Here is a 16,962-nt window from a genome sequence, read left to right as displayed (position 1 = left end):
TCTCTCCCATCTTTCTTCACTGCCATTCATTATAAAACTATAGGGTCTCATGCACCATCCTTGATTTACGCTAGTCAACGTTCACATTGTTTATATATGCTAGCATTCAAAGACCTTAAAGATGCATAGACTCACATGCAGCGCTAGTGTCGTACTTGGAATTGAAATCGGCCATTGAGGGGGCAACCTTTAAGATTATTACATACCAATGCCTATGTAATCTATAATATTACAAATATATAGATATAATATCTTGTGCTAAAATACCCCAATGGCGGCCTTCAATTTCAAGTAAGAGCTATCATTGGGAAGGCATAGGCATTGAGGTCTATATCTCTTTAAGGTATTTGCTAGCATTCATCATAATGTGTTCCATTTTGGGTTCAAACGAACAGCTGATAAAAGTTTCTCCGTTCAAACCGAGTTTTAAACGATACCAAACGAATATAGATAAGCTGTAACCTCTAAACCCGGAATGATACAAATGACAGTAAATACAATAATACCTGCATGAAATCATAGATTACATCGATGTCTCTTATAGTTTTGAACTTAGATGCTGCATATTTATGTATTTATGTATTTATTTATTCATATGAAAATACAATTCAGGTAAAAACAACAGGCATTTGCCTGTTATTAATATTAATAAACTGAAATGGACTTGACCTATGTAGCCTATAATTATGGACAATTGAATTAGGAAATTGAAGAAGTTTTGGGCAATAGCCTGTTTTTTCTTTTCCGATCGGTTTATTGTTTTTTCTAACCTAATAAATAAATATTATCATAGAGAAAAACAATATATCATATAGAAACAATAGCATATTGTTTCTCTATTACACTATTGTTCCTCTATGATATTATGCTCTCAATATCTATCTGAATCTTTCTAGTGATTTCAAATCTGTTTAGTCGGCTCGCTCCGCTCGCTTTCTCTCCTGTCTTACTCTATTTTTCTGAAATTGATTTGCGTGAAGAATTTCGGTTCAAGTCACTTTCATGAAAGCTGAGCAGGAATCACTGAAAATTATCGATTTCTTGCGTGATTTGAGAGAATTTTCAGCACACAAAAGACCTCATTGAGTTATATGAAACCTCACAACATACAAGTCTTCAGCTGGAGTTTCTGTCTACTGAATTCATACTTTTTGGAGAAGTAATAAGCGCTTTCCAAAGCTTCAATTTGAACACACCGATTGCACGTGTATCAAATTTGTATACCTCTATCAAAGATAATATTATTCTCTCTTACTCCCTTAGAGGATATAATACTCTCCACTTTGTAGTTCCTATCTTACAATGAGAGAAAGTTTCCTTTGCAGGTTCTATGATTCTGCCTTGAGAATATTCTTTGTCATACGACTTGATAGAATATATATTATTTTTCTTACACATCATTATGTACCACAGTCATACCATATGGTACGAGGGAAAGATGTTGGGAATGTGTATGCTTGTTAGGGTAATGATAAGTCGGTAACAAAGCAATCTTTTGTGGGATATTCGGCGAAAAATCAAAGATCTTCCCGGGCCACATGCAGATAGGCCATCCTTTGAGCGAATATTCCCCTCGCCTTCTCATCATCTGTTCATTCTCTTTTTCTTCTTTGTCTCTTTCTGCTTCTTCTGCTTCTTCTTCTTCTTCTTCTTCTTCTTCTTCTTCTTCTTCTTCTTCTTCTTCTTCTTCATCCTCTACAATTTCTGAGGCTTATACATCGATGTTCTATTATAATACAACAAAGCAAATTGGTAGCATTGCCTTTATCGGATTTCTCTTTTTCACTCATTCTTCTCCTCTCAGAGAATTGTTTTTTCTCTCTCCCTCTATTAACCTTGCTTTTCTTCTTCATTCCAATCTGCTTCTTTAGGAAAATGGCCATTAACCAAGCATGTTCTTACCACTGTATTCTAACCGTATAATCTGTTGGAGCCGGTGGGAAGTTTCATTCAATGAAACTCTTTTTACTAAATAAAAGAAGTGCTCTTACCACTCAGAAACTGAAAATCCTACCATTAACTAATCTAGTGAAAGAATGAAGCTCTATTTTAACTTTCCTTGCCCTATTACCATAGGTAAGGAAAGTATTGCTTTCCGAAAAAAATTAAGGTACCCCAATTTCTAAATTTCTATAAGTTTCAAGGTCCCATGAGTCCAAAAAAATGGTTTTTGGGTATCGGTCTGTATGTGTGTGTGTGTGTGTGTGTGTGTGTGTGTGTGTGTGTGTGTGTGTGTGTGTGTGTGTGTGTGTGTGTGTGTGTGTGTGTGTGTGTGTGTGTGTGTGTGTGTGTGTGTGTGTGTGTGTGTGTGTGTGTGTGTGTGTGTGTGTGTGTGTGTGTGTGTGAGTCTGTGTACGCGATATCTCATCTCCCAATCAACGGAATGACTTGAAATTTGGAACTTAAGGTCCTTACACTATAAGGATCCGACACAAATTTCGATCAAATGCAATTCAAGATGGTGGCTAAAATGGAGAAAATGTTGTCAAAAACAGGGTTTTTCGCGATTTCCTCGAAAACGGCTCCAACGATTTTGATAAAATTTATACCTAGAATAGTTATTGATAAGCTGTATCAACTGACACAAGTCACATTTCTGTAAAAATTTCAGGAGCTCCGCCGCCCCATCTATGCAAAGTTTTGTTTTAGATTCCCAATTATCAGGCTTCAGATACAATTTGAACGAAAAATTTCGAGTGGAAAAGATTGAGCATGAAAATCTCTACAATTGATGTTCAGTAACATTTTCACCTAAAATTGAAAAAAAGCTCGAAATTCGAGAAAATGTGATTATCCAATTGCAAACTGTTGGCAACTGTGATTCTATTAAATGATTCACTATGAAGAGATAGCAGAGCTCGAGTATCTCCAGCGTTATTGTCCTGTCACCAGCTGGCTCAAATCTTTGTTTATAAGTAGACTTGAGATGCGCGTGATCAATTTTCATAACGGCAAGGAAAGTTGTGTAAGTGCATCACACCAGATTTCTCCTATTTAATTTGTGACAAAAATGTTTTTCTTCATGTCCTACCGTTAGTGGTTAGCTCAAGATGAGTGTGAATTGCAGTGTTGTACTTGCTAGAATAATCAAATTTACTGTATCTTTTTTCGAACCAAACATAGGATCGTTTTCTCTTATCCTAGATTGCTTCTAGAATGTTCAACTGTTTACCTTTACCATTGAAATGCAGAATATCATGTCAATTCCGATATTAGTCAAAAATCATTTCATTATCTTTTTCATCAGCATCATAATCTTCCCCTTGACACTCATTAGCCTTAACAAGACGAAGGAAACTTGATCAAAATCAAAGTAATAATCATCATGATACATCAATCAACCTCTACCTTCAATTCTGCAGGAGAAAGATAATATTTTTTATAAGCTCTATTCGTTAAGGAAAACAATCATTCTATTGAACTTACGGGTAATATTTGAGGGAAAATGATACCTGCATAGGTTTAAAACCTGTGCGCAGGTAGGTTATTAAAAAAGATCAAACAAAGACACAATAGTTATTTGTATATACAGAGTGAAAAGTACGACTTTTTCTCCCTGTGGGAAAAAGTTTGAAGCCCGAAGCGAAGCCTAGGGCAGCAATTTTCCTGAGGGAGAAAAAGTATTTTTTGCTCGTGATGTACACAACATTTTTCCTCCATCTACATTTTTTTATAGAAACTGCAAATAAAATCATTCTAATAACTTACGTATTGGTGACAATGATCCCTAACAACATAACCTAAATCTAAAACCTATAAACCGGTCGTCTGATTGGTACTGCCAATTGCGCTATCTATCGGCAAAAGTTGTAACAATTATATCAGCTGGGCAGCTACCAAAAATGGCTGACTCCAGATCACGCGGTTCAGATTCGAATTGCAGATCAAAAATATTTGTTGGCTGGTATTTTGAATGGAATAAAATATTTTTGAAATTGTATAAATTTTCATCGTCTACTAATATTAAGAATATAATAATTATCATACAGACATATATTTCATGAGTTGATCAAATTTCTGGTTGTGGTATTGAATTCAGTTGACTCAATGACAGACACCTCTATTATGCTTTCTCATCTGAGCTTAGACCTTCTAACCTATTATCATGTAAGTTTTTAAAATAGAGATGCTTCCCATGTTATTTAAATGGAGTCACTTTTACTCCCTAGGGAGTTTTTCTGTTTTTTAGTACCGAGAGCGAAAAAGTGACACTTTAGTATTATGTTTCAGGGAGTAAAGTAAGTACTTTCGACAGTAGGTGGAGGAAAAGAAAATTACAAACGAGTTGATAACTATAACTAACGTAGGTAGGTACCTAAAAAAATAAAAGTGGAAACTTTCCAGAGATGAGGTGAAAGAGATTATAATGAGAGATTATAAGAGATGATTGAGTTTTTCAATAATAATTTTCCATCTACGAGACGAGTATTTTTATAAGATTTTGTGAATATCAACTCGACATACTAATCTTCAATCAGAATATCCAGTTATTCACACTTATCATTGTCAGCAACTTTAACAAGCAATTCCACAGTTTATTCCAAGTTGATGGTAGAAGTGTAGTAATGTCGTACTCAGCGTTAATGCTAAAATAACAACACCCAAAATTATGATAACATTCTCAGGCGGACAGTTTCAAGCAGTAAAGAATGACTTTTCTTCCTTACTGAATAATCTGTCTCATTTCTTCCTCCATTATTTTTCTTTTTCTTTCTGTTGTTTTCCTTCTTTAACTCTCCTTTCTCAACTTCTGTGTTCTTATGCTTCATCGTTTATGAGTTTTATATGCGTTCTTTCTTTCTTCCCCATCTATTTAACACATTACTTTCAAGTGGTTTACAATGAACTTTCTTTTATTCCTCGTTTTTTACCCTTTCTATCCCTTGTCTTCTTTCTTCTGCTCCTTTCTTCTTTTCCTGTTTCTCCTTCATCTTCTTCTTCATTTTATTCTCCCTTAATCAATGTTCTTTATTTTTACTGTATTTCTGTTTCATTCTTCTCATCTAACTATATTTTTTTCATTCTTCTAACTATTTTTCTCTATCTTTTCCACCACCCCATGTGAAATATTGATATATTTTTATTTATTTTTTATACTTATTCATTTATTTACAAATCATTTATAAATATGATTGAGAAGAAACAACAGGCTTGGCCCAAAACTACTCAATTCCCAAATTTTGATAATTTCCAAATAAGGAGGAAATAGTTCAAGTTCAATTTTAGTCCAAAATATATATTAGCAAGAAATTTTAAATTTAGGAGAATATTGAAACACCATTATAGTTAGATATAACACTTAATTATCACTGCACATTGAAAAATAAAGTTATTCTATAAAATTTTGAAGCCAAAAATACACACAACTCACTAAGAACAGCTGTTACTGCCCATATAAATATATTCGCAATATTTTTCCTCTTCCTCAATCCTTCGCTTTCCCACCATCTCCTCTCTTCCCCATACCTTCTTCATTCATCTTCCACTCTATTGTTCTCTCATACATGAATAAAGAGTTCTTATCTAATATAAACACTCTTTTCTCTCCTTCTTGATGAATCCAGATCTCCTCCACCTTATTTTTTCAACCTGTTCTTTCCTCGTTTACCCTTCTTCCACCTTAACTTTTTTCCCGTTTCTCTCTCTGTTTTATCTCATATAGTAAGTACACCCTGATCTACTTCAACCTTTTTTCCAGTTCATTCTTTCATTGTCTTTCTTTCTTCTACCTTCACTAATCCCCGTCGCTCCCTCTTCTCCTTTCATGTTTACCTTCCTACTCCACTTTTTCCTTCTTCCTCCCGCTTCTTTCTCTACCATTTTCTGTTTTATCTGATTCGTTTCATCTCATCTTATTCTCCTGAGGTAATATTTTCCTACAGATAGAAACTACTGAGATATTATAATTATTCAAATACTATTCATATATCAATGACAGCTGTACTGAAAGTTCTATTTTTCCGGCTCTAAATTTTGTAAAATTACGTGAAAATGTTTCAATTATCAGTGATTTGAGTGTAATGTTTTTGTTTCCTATCCAGTTTCTCAACCTCCAAAATTCAAAATTCTCAGTTTTAGTTGTTTTTGAGTGAAAAAGAACTAAATTTCAGAAAAGTGGAATCATAACCTCATTTCGGACTTTTAAAGTGTTATCTAAATTTGGGAGAGAAATAGTACAAGGAGTATCCTTAGTTTTTTCTCTCCCATTCAGTGCTTCTTGTGAAAATTATAATAATAAAATAAAATGAAATGGATAATAAATAAACTAATTGATTAATTAATTTGGATTTTCGTTTAATAATGATAATACTTTCCTCCTTTTTCTCGTCCAATTTTGTTCGACTTTTTATACTTTATTCTCGTCTTCCTAATATTTTTTCTTTAATCTCCCTTTCAATGTCTTGCCGTCATCATTTTATTCCCACCATTTTCTTCATTCATTATACATGTATTATCATGTTGAACCTTTTTTCCTCTTCCATTTCTATTTTCTTCTCCCTTCAGTGTCATCATCTCAACTCTCCATCCCATTTTCTTCCTCCATGTTTCTCTCTTCCTCCTTTTATGTTTATCTCTGCTTCTCTTCTTATGTCTTTTCATACTCCTTTTTCTCCTTTGCCCCTCCACATCTGCAGACTCTTCTCCAATCCGCACCAAACTTCTTCCACTACATTTTAATGGAGAAAAATGAGAATATTTTATAATAGAGCTTTGTGTACCTTTCATTTTTATTTGGCCGCTTCATGCCACTTAATTCCTTTTCAAGCTCTTGCCAAACAAAACTCAATCTCTCCCACTCTCTCTTCCACAGTCTCCCGCTCCCTCTCTCACACTATCTCTCTCAACTCTCACTTTCTTCCCGTCAGTACCTCTCCCTATCCATCTGATCTCATCATCTCCTCTCACTCACTTCCTCACTCTCATTCTCTCTTTCATTTTCTTCCCATTTTCCTCCTCCTCACATCTCTTCTTCTCCTGTTATTATTTTCTCCTTCTTTCATCTTCTCTCGATATCTTAGCAACCTCAAAACAAAACTCATTCTCTCTCCCTTGAAAACTCCTTCTCTTTCTCTTCCTATTCCTCTTTCCCTATCACCTTCTTCTTCTATCTCTTTCTTTCTCTCTCTCTCTTTCTCTTATTATTCCTCTCTCACACACAATCTCTCTCAACTTTCAATTTCTTCCTATGTGTATCTAATCTTCTTTTCATATCTTGGGTCTTACTAAACAAACCTGTCTTTCTCTTTTCCATCACCTCCCCTCACTCACTTTCTCACTCTCATTCTCTCTTTCATTCTCTTCCCATTTTTTCCTCCTTCTTTCATCTTCAGATGAGATCTCCTTCTTTTTCTTTTTTTTCTTCTTCTTCTTTCTTCTTCTTCTTCGTCTTCGTCTTCGTTTCCATCGTCATCTTCTTCCTCTCCTATTCTTCTTCTTCTTCTTCTTCTTCTCCTTCTCCTTCTTCTCCTTCTCCTCCTCCTACTCCTTCTTCTTCTCCTCCTTCTTTTTCTTTTCCTTCTCCTTTTTCTTTCTCTTCTTCTCCTTCTTCTTCTTATTCTCCTCCTTCTTCTTCTTCTTCTTCTTCGTCGTCTTCTTCTTCTTCTTCTTCTTCTTCTTCTCTTCTTCTTCTTCTTCTTCTTCTTCTTCTTTCTCTGCTTCTTCATCTTCTTCTTTCTCTTCTTCTTCGTTTTCTTCATCATCATCTTCCTTTCCTCATCTTCTTCATCTTTTTCTCTTCTTCTTCTTCTTCTTCTTCTTCTTCTCCTTCTCCTCCTTCATTTTCTACTCTCTTTGTCTCCTCCTGACCCTTTCCCTCTCACTTCCGTTGCTATCTTGAAAACTGCAATATTACGCCCTGGAGACAATCATCAGTTCAGACAGAACCTGCGGTGGGGTTGAAAAACGAAATATTGTTTGTTTTTTGTGCAATTTGGAGGAGCGGCGATGTATTTTCCATAAAGTGCGAAGCAAACTGCTCGCCAGAAAGAATTTAATTCGTTTTGAAAGTGTGGATTGTGCGGTGCAGAAAGTGGCAAGGTTTATTGTTTTCGTTTCTGAATGGAATTTAATTTCAAATTCAGCTGCGGTGGATATCTGCAAAGATTCCCCGACTTGCAAGATTGGAATCAATTTTTTATTTGAGGTGATTGTGGGGTGTAAACCGATAGACTAGCCTACTTGATAACTTCTTCCCCCAATATCTTCTTCATTTGTTTCTTGATTCAGATAATTCATAACATTTTCAATCTCGAATATCAAATTCATCTCATTGTCTGAATAAGAGTAACAGAGACATATAGTGTGGTCCACGTTATAATGACAGTGTATAGAGATAGAAGAATAGCGATGCCAATTCTCTGCATTAATTAATTATATTTCTACACCGTCAAAAACATAATTAGCATCGTTGTGGACCTAGAAAAGGATAGTACCACCGGCTTTGTCGAATGATAGACAAGGATAGCAAAACCAAAGTTGATCAAATACTGTCATTATACCCTGTACCGCACTATAGTAATGATTTATAACATTTTCAATACCGGAAATCAAATTCAATTCATTGTTCGAATAATATCAACTGATTTATCTAATGATAGTGATCTGATTATGCTGAATATTCAAAATATTTGAAGAAAAATATTTGAATAAAAATATAAATCTGAGTACCTTTTTTATAGTTATCTAGTAACGAGTCGTTTGGGCTATATATAATATAATGCCATATCAAGAGTCATTATATGTGTCATCAAGCGCTTATTGGCATTATTTATAACCGAATCATGTGATTAAATAATTTCGAAAAGGGTATTCAGATTTCTTTTTTTTCTAAATTCAAAAGTAGCCCTAAAGAAAAAGACAATTCGAAGATGGAATATGGGAGAATATTGGGGGATAATATTGACCGAGCGAAATGAAGTCTTAGATTCAAGTCGTCGGTTTGGCATTTCTCAATGTTCAAATGTTTAAATGTTTGAGTGTTTAAATGTTCAAATGTTTTTATGTTGCGCATTTACGGCGAAACGCGGTAATAGATTTTCATGAAATTTGACAGGTATGTTCCTTTTTTAATTGCGCGGCGACGTATATACAAGGTTTTTGGAAATTCTGCATTTCAAGGATAATATAAGAGGAAAAAGGAGACTCCTTCATACACCAATATAAGAGTAAGAATCAGACTATAGAATTATTTATCATAAATCAGCTGACAAGTAATTACACAGATGTGTGGAGAAGCCAGTCTATTGCTGTATTTTCATAAGGTCTACAGTTTCAATCAGGTACTTTTGGATGAGAATACTGCGTAAGGTCTACTGTTCACAGAACTACTAGTAATATTGTGGATAATAATATATTTCGAATCTGGAAAGACTTGATCGTTATTTAGCATTTTTCAGGGCCTGAAATTTGTTACGTCTCTGGCGTAATCTCGCTCTCATAATATGGGCGTTTCCATCTCGAAATTTATTTATTTATTCTCTACTTATTAATTAGACTTCAGTTATTATCATTTTATACATTCAATATTATTGTAGCCTGATCTTATTTTTAATATTTCAAATGTCATCACAGTATAATAATGTAAGATATACATTGAGAGTAACCATTGAGATTATGAATGATTTTCAGAAAACTTCTCAGGTCCTGAAGACTTGTATCTATTCAAATCTAACTTTCATGATTTCAAATCATCTTATTGAGAAAAAATTATTCCTGAAGAATGTTTCCAAGATTCATGGAGAGACTTAAGAAGAAGAGGGGGAAGACTTTATTCTCTTTCTCTAGCCATTTTCAATGACACTTTTTCTCAGATTCTGACATTCTGATTTCAAATCATCTTATTGAGACGAATAATTCCTAGTTAGTTCAATATTCTGGAAGAGACTTTGAAATGAGAGGAATCTATTCTTATTCCTCAAGCTGTTCTCAACTACTCTTCTCAAATTTTAAGATTCTAATCTCTAAACCCCCTCTCTTGATTCTGTGCATTGAATTAAACAAAAAACATTTAATTTTAATGTTCAATAGTCTGCTATTGTCATTACAGGTTTGTAGCATTTTCTTCGGTCTTTACACTGAAGATGTAATCAATAGAGTTGAATAGCTGGGAGGAATTGCAATCTATGTCTTTACAATTATTGAAGCGTTGGAGAACACTTTAACACTTTGTACTCTTATTCAAATAATAATAAAGAGAATCATTCCATCAGTAATTAACATATTAATCTTTGAATAAGGAGAATTATGAAGTTAACCTCACAGTTGTCTTTAACCTTCTGGTAGTCGCGCTCTACTCAATCACACGAGCAGTCACGTGTTGTATTTTGTACAACAACCAATTTTCCAAGGTGTTATGTACTCTGTTTACTGTCAAAACATATAAATTGATTGTATAATTACTTTTTTTCATCTTTTTGGATTATTTTACGCCTATTAACATTTAAATGACCACAGTAGATGAAAAGTATGGGTACTGGGAAGCTTTTTCACAACTAGGAAACGCTTCCCAGTACCCGTACCTTTCATCTACTGATTACCATTTCATAGCCCAATAAGGTAAATCAAGCAAAGCCATCAATTCTTTGTTATTGGTTCGTTTACAGTCCTCGTATACAGTCTTTCCCTATCTTATGCACTGTCGCGACTAAATGGCACCTAAAGACTGAACCATTGCTCGGTTGATACTGCAACTCAGTGGACTGATGGGGGAATGTTTTGGAATGCATAGGTGACTCATTCACTGACACCACCCCATTCAATAGTTTTGTGCAACAAAAAAACTGACACTGTTGTACATTTTACAACAGCGCGACTGCCGGAATTTTAATTATGAAGTTGTAATAGCCATAACAAGTGTTTCAATATACAGGGTGTCCCATGAAAGGTGTAACAGTCGAAGAACATAGATTCCACATTGAATTTGCAACGAAAAATATTCAGTAGCATTTTCTTAAATCGACCTTACTTTTCGAGATATGTAGATTCTTCGATATTTTTGAAAAAAACTTCAATAACTAGGAAACTATCATTAAAAATCGAATTCCAAGAACATGGTTGGAAGAATAAACAAATTTCCAAGAAGATTTATTCCTTTGTTTGACGTTTTCAACTTTTTATGAGCGTTAAAAGTTGAAAAAAGTACATTCGTCGAGTTCATAGCCAAATTTCAATAAGTTTGAGCACTCAAAAAAAGTTCAAAATCATTAAATGAAGGAACAAATTATATCAATCTCTTTGTAAATTTGTTTCCTTCTCCTACCATGTCCTGGGAATTCGATTTTGACTAATAGTTTTCTAGTAATTGACGTTTTTCAAAAATATCGATTAATCGAAATATTTCGAAAACTTAGGTCGATATAAGAAAATCTCACTGGACATACTTTGTTGCAAATTTAATAAAGAATCCATGATCTTCGGTTGTTACACTTTTCGGGGAACACTCTGTATAAATGTTCTCCACCTCACATTCCATCATTCTCTATAATTACTTCTTTCTTTCATGCACCGTTCAATAAATGATTTCCTTTTCATCCGTTACCTGCATCATAAAATCTGCTCATTCATTCTACTTTTTCCTAATTTCTCTGAGAAAGTATCTTTTTCATATACATTTCGGGTTGAAAGTGAAACAAAACCAAACAAGACCTATCTGAGGAAGCAACATACAGACACGACTCTATCTTTCTGAGAAATCTTCCATTAAAAATCTCTTTCAACCCTTCAACTGCAATCGCTCTTTAAATACTTCTTCTCTCACTCTATAACACTTTTTTCTATCTTTTCTCTCACTGTATAACACTTTTTTATATCTTTTCCCTCGCTTTTTCACAGTATCTTTCTTCCCCTTTCGCTAAAATTTCTCTTCTCAGGCCCTCTCTGATATTTCTTACACTATATACAGTATGATCTCGTCATCTTTGATATATTTCTTATACTCACTCAACTTAATCATCTTTTAAAACCTTCAACTCCGCCTTTTCCCTTTCTCATCTCTCTCTTTCTCTCTCTCACTCTCTCTTTTTCTTACCCTCAACCACAATCTCTCTCCAAAGTCCCTCTCTTCTTTCTCACACTATATCACTCTCTCTCACACTCTCTCTCTCTCTCACTCTCTCTCCCTCTCTCCTTTCACAGGATTCTCTCTCGATTTCAACACCCTAACACTCTCATCCCCCTCTCTTTCTTACTCTCTCCTTCTCCATACCTCTCTTTTTTCTCTCCCCACAGGAATCTTTCGATTTAAACACTGTCTCTTTTTCTGTCTGAGATTATCTCTCTCTTTTCATTTTTAATCTCTCTTCTTGATTTGCTATTACACAGTTGTCAAAAATAAGACTCATGTAACTGAACGTGTAGTCTCCACAGACTTTTGCCACCCCTTTTTCCGCGCTTTTCCTCTTTTTCCTTTTTCGGAAAAGCTTTGAATAATTCATGTGAGGCAAGTTGAAAATATAGCTGCCGGCTGCAGGCTGCAGTGTCAAACAGCCGGAAATACGCCTGATAAAGTGATACGGCACTAAAAATGTATTTCTCTGCTTTGAAATTTAATGTTCATTCATGATGTAACTCATGATTATTATGTTCGTCTCACAGTCGCAGTAGTGCGCCAGGTAAAGCCGTGGAAACATTACTGGGAAACAAGTTTGGAAAGAGAAGGGTGAGAAAGGAGTAGAGGAGGAGGAAGAGGAGGTGGAGAGAGAGGAGGTGGATGAGAAGAATGATAAGGATTAAGTATGTGAGGAATGAGAAATTAAGAAGGAGGAGGACCAGAAAGAGGAGAAGGTGGAGGAGAAGGACAATAAGTAGGAGAGGAGAAAAGGTATATAGATAGAGGGAGAGTAGAAGCAGAAGAAAAATCTGGTGTGGTACAGTCACACAACTTTCCTTGCTCATATTTGAAACTACGATCAGACTACTGTCAGTATATGTGTGTATATAATTGTTTTCAGAGTACTTTTTCCTTTATGTAAATTGTGAAATTCGATTATTTTTTTCAGTCGTCAATTTTTTAAAGTCGTCAAAACAGCTGTTCTACAGATGAAATATCTTGACTATGTTCTCTTTTTATAAACTGCTCTACCTACCTTCCTCATGCACGAAAAGGAGTTTACAAAGTCCATTTCTCAAGGATGGGGTGGACCCCATTAGTTTCCAAGGAAAAAGACTCATGTCAGTTGATAGAGCTGATAAATAACTATACAGGGTATGAATTTGAAATAGATCAGTCAAGTCATTTTTGAGAAAATCGAGAAAAACATACATGATTTTTTAGTAATTATCCGCCATTTTTCTCAAGAATATTACGTAGCTCCTGCAATTTTCCCAGAGATGAGACCCATGTCAGTTGATAGGGCTTATAAATAGCTATCCATGGTATAAATTTGAAGGAAATCGTTTTCGAGAAAACCGTGAAGAACATGGGTTTTTAGTAATTATCCGCCATTTTTCCCGCCATCTTGAATTGAATTTCATTGAATTTCTTATGGCCGTTCCTCATGGTATAAGGACCTTAAGTTTAAAATTTCGAGTCAATCGGTTAATTATGAATGGAGTTATCCTGTTCACAGACATACACACATACACACACACAGACCAACACCCAAAAATCATGTTTTTGGACTCAGGGGATCTTGAAACGTATAGAAAACTTGAAATTGGGGTACCTTAATTTTTTTTTGGAAAGCAATACTTTCCTTACCTATGGTAACAGGGCAAGGAAAGTAAAAAGGAGGTGAAGTGTTGAGTGGAGGAGAAGAAGAATAGGAGTATGAGAAGGAGGATGATGTTAGGGGAAGTAGTAAATGAGGAGGAGAAGGGAGTGGAGAAGATGGTGGGGGAGAAGGAGTAGGAGTTGAGTGAGGTGGTGGTGGAGAGGGAAGTGGAAGAGCTGGAAATAAAGAAGCGAAAAAGGAGATGAGAAGAGAAGAAGAGGAAATGAAAGAGTTGGTGATGGAGGAGCAGTGAAAAAATGGAGGACGATTAGAAAGGTATAGAGGACAGAAAGCGTAGGATCTGAGGATAGATAAAAAAAGATTGGAAAATGAAGTAATAAAAATAATGGAAATTGGAAATTTCAAGCTGGTAAGGGATAAAATAATAATGAAGAGAGAGAATCAAAATGGAAAGAAAGAATCATGAATGCGATTCAGAAAGAATAAGAAAAATAAGGTACAAAGCGGGAAAAGATTAGAGGAAATAGAAAAGAAGAAGAAAAGAAAGAAGGTTTAAAAGATATATAAACAAGATACACAACCGAATGTAATGATATGGTTCTAGAGACATATTATGCTCAGATAAGACAGGATGAAAAGATCTAAATAACGTTAAAATGAAGAACGTCAGTTTCAGATTGAATTTGAAATTGTGTCTCTTGTGAGTACAGAGATGATATAAATCTCATCATTTTATGTCATTTTTGTCATCCATGTTGTGACTGTCTTTGAACGATGTGAATGAGGTTCATCCAATCAATAAATAACGTCTCTTTCCATATCAAGCAGAGACTAGAAGATAGTATGGAGAGAAATTTTAAATATTTTTCAGAAATACAAAAATATTTTTCACGTAAAGTAGCTCTTGAATATTATCGATCACACCCTCAATACCATTTTGGAGTTACGTTACGAGCAATCGGTACTCTCATTGGATGGGTGACCGCTCAAAGCCAAATCAACTCTATTACAATTTTCAATTAACCTATTACTCTAAAAGTTAAGGCATCATTCGCATTGGTTCCGTAAGATGACGTCACTCACGCACACGATTAAATTTAATAGACCTGAATGGTACCGGAAGTTGGTGTTTTTCATTGTTATTCTCGATTTCTCATTCCTGAATTTCAATAAAGTCGATTTCAACTTTTAAAGTGATTGAATATGATTGAGATTGAATGAAAAAGATAAAACGATTGAGAATGATTGAGATTATCGACAACTTCATATTTTTCACTTTTGAACAACTAAATTACGTACGACATAGCAGTCAGGTATTTATAATTAAAAGTTATTAGCTTCTACTCACATTTGTGGAGCGCTTTCGGACACTAGGCCCTTCTTCAACACTCTTATATTTTTTATGAAAATATCAAGATTCTCAACATAGTACCGGGGAATTAGTCTTTTTTATTGCTACTTTCGATTCATCATACCAGTAATACACAAATTCTTGATTCCAACTCTTCAAAGAAATTGAATGTAATAACTTAGGTGATTGATAACTTATAAAAACACTTCACCTGAATGAGCTACTTTTACAAATTAATAAAAACAAGATCGAAACTCGAAGTACCCTTTATTATTTATGAATGAAATAATATAATATATTATAAAATATAAATATAAATATAAATATAATATAAATACAATATAAATATAAATATGAATATAATAAAAATATAAATTATAAAGTGTACTTCAATTTTCCATATTGTTTTTATTAACATTGATAACTTCTTTATTTTTGACTAGCAGGTAACCCGTGCTCCGCAAGGGTCTATATTATTAAACCTTGACAAACTAAAAACTTGACGTAATTAAATTTTTAAGAATTAAAATAGACCTATAACCATCCTCGGTGAATTATGAAACTATATGCAACATTCCAAGTTAATAATTCGAGTAGTTCAAACGTTATGATGCGTCAAACATAATTTTCATATCCCGTACATGTATAAGCCATTTATTTACTTTATTATAGAAATATCGGGGCACCAAGCTTCGCTCGTTATTTTTATTTATTGATAAACAGAACACAATTCTCTAAAATGATCGTGTTCATATTAAACAGCTGGCTATATGTCATCTTATGAATTTCGGGGATGCGATATTTTGATTTTTCACATACTCACTCGCTCACTCACTTGTTTACTATCCACAGACGACGAAAGTCTCAGCTGTTTCAGCCAAGGATGAATTTATTATCCTTTTAATGTCGTTCAGTGAGTTTACCCAAGGATGAGATCTATTGCAATTGAATTTTATATCATAAACCTACTATTCTCCAAATTTTGTGAGAATCGTTATAGCCGTTTTCGAGATCCTTTAAACATAAATAACCATATATAAATATAAATAACCAAATATAAAAATACAGAAATTGCTCGCTCAATATAATAGGATAGATTTCATCACTTTCCCATCACTCACCAGTCTGAACATGATCTTATTAATCATAAACTAATAGGATATTAATAAGGGCCGCTGCCCAACCACAGGCAAACTCCTTAATACCATCGGAATTTTTCAAATATTTGTTCAAATTTTGACTCAAAATCATCGACATTTGTCGTCGACGATGTATTGTTAACTTTGTTGTCCAGTAGTTCAAACGTGATGATGCGCATTTGTGAATTTCCTATCCCATACGAGTATTCATTCTTTATTATAGTATATATTACCACATTGAATTACAACATTTAATTTTGATTTTCGTTTAATAATGATTATTAGTTCATTAGCATCTGAATAATCGCAATATCTCAGTAAACAGATCAAATGTCGTTGTACCTAAGCCTAATCTAACAATATTGAGAAAATTCTATCTTTTTTTACCACCAACTTTCTTCAATCATCTACCGATTGATATCAAAGATTGTCAGATGAAGAATATTTTATTGAAAAAACCCCGTAAGCATCTTTTAATGGAGGACGACATTTACAAATATTTTAATATTGTAGTATAATTGAATTGTAACCTTGTTATTATATAAAGATAAGGAAGCTTATTCTAAATATAGTGCAATAGTTTAGAGGTATCGCTGAAATTCAAATTGTTATTAGTTTTTAAGGCCGGCTGATGTTATTCACGAGAGTTGTGTGTATATATTAAAAAATTATGTTTCCCAAACAGGTTTTTACCTTTGGGCTTTATTGTTTTCAAGTATATTTATTTATTTTTGTTTTGTAAAATTGTATGACAATAAAGAAGTTTCAAATCAAAAATCATTTCCATCTGTAGATTAACACA

General features: G+C 34.1%; 1 protein-coding gene across 1 annotated transcript in view; it reads left to right on the top strand.

Moving 5' to 3' along the window:
- The window catches only part of LOC111051396 (neuroligin-2), a 147,927-nt gene that overhangs the window by 92,703 nt on the left and 38,262 nt on the right, over positions 1-16,962 (top strand).

The sequence above is a fragment of the Nilaparvata lugens genome, chromosome 13 (assembly GCF_014356525.2).
Source record: "Nilaparvata lugens isolate BPH chromosome 13, ASM1435652v1, whole genome shotgun sequence".
Lineage (NCBI taxonomy): Eukaryota > Metazoa > Arthropoda > Insecta > Hemiptera > Delphacidae > Nilaparvata > Nilaparvata lugens.
Note: the sequence above shows the minus strand (reverse complement) of the source record. Positions and strands in the feature narration are given on the sequence as shown.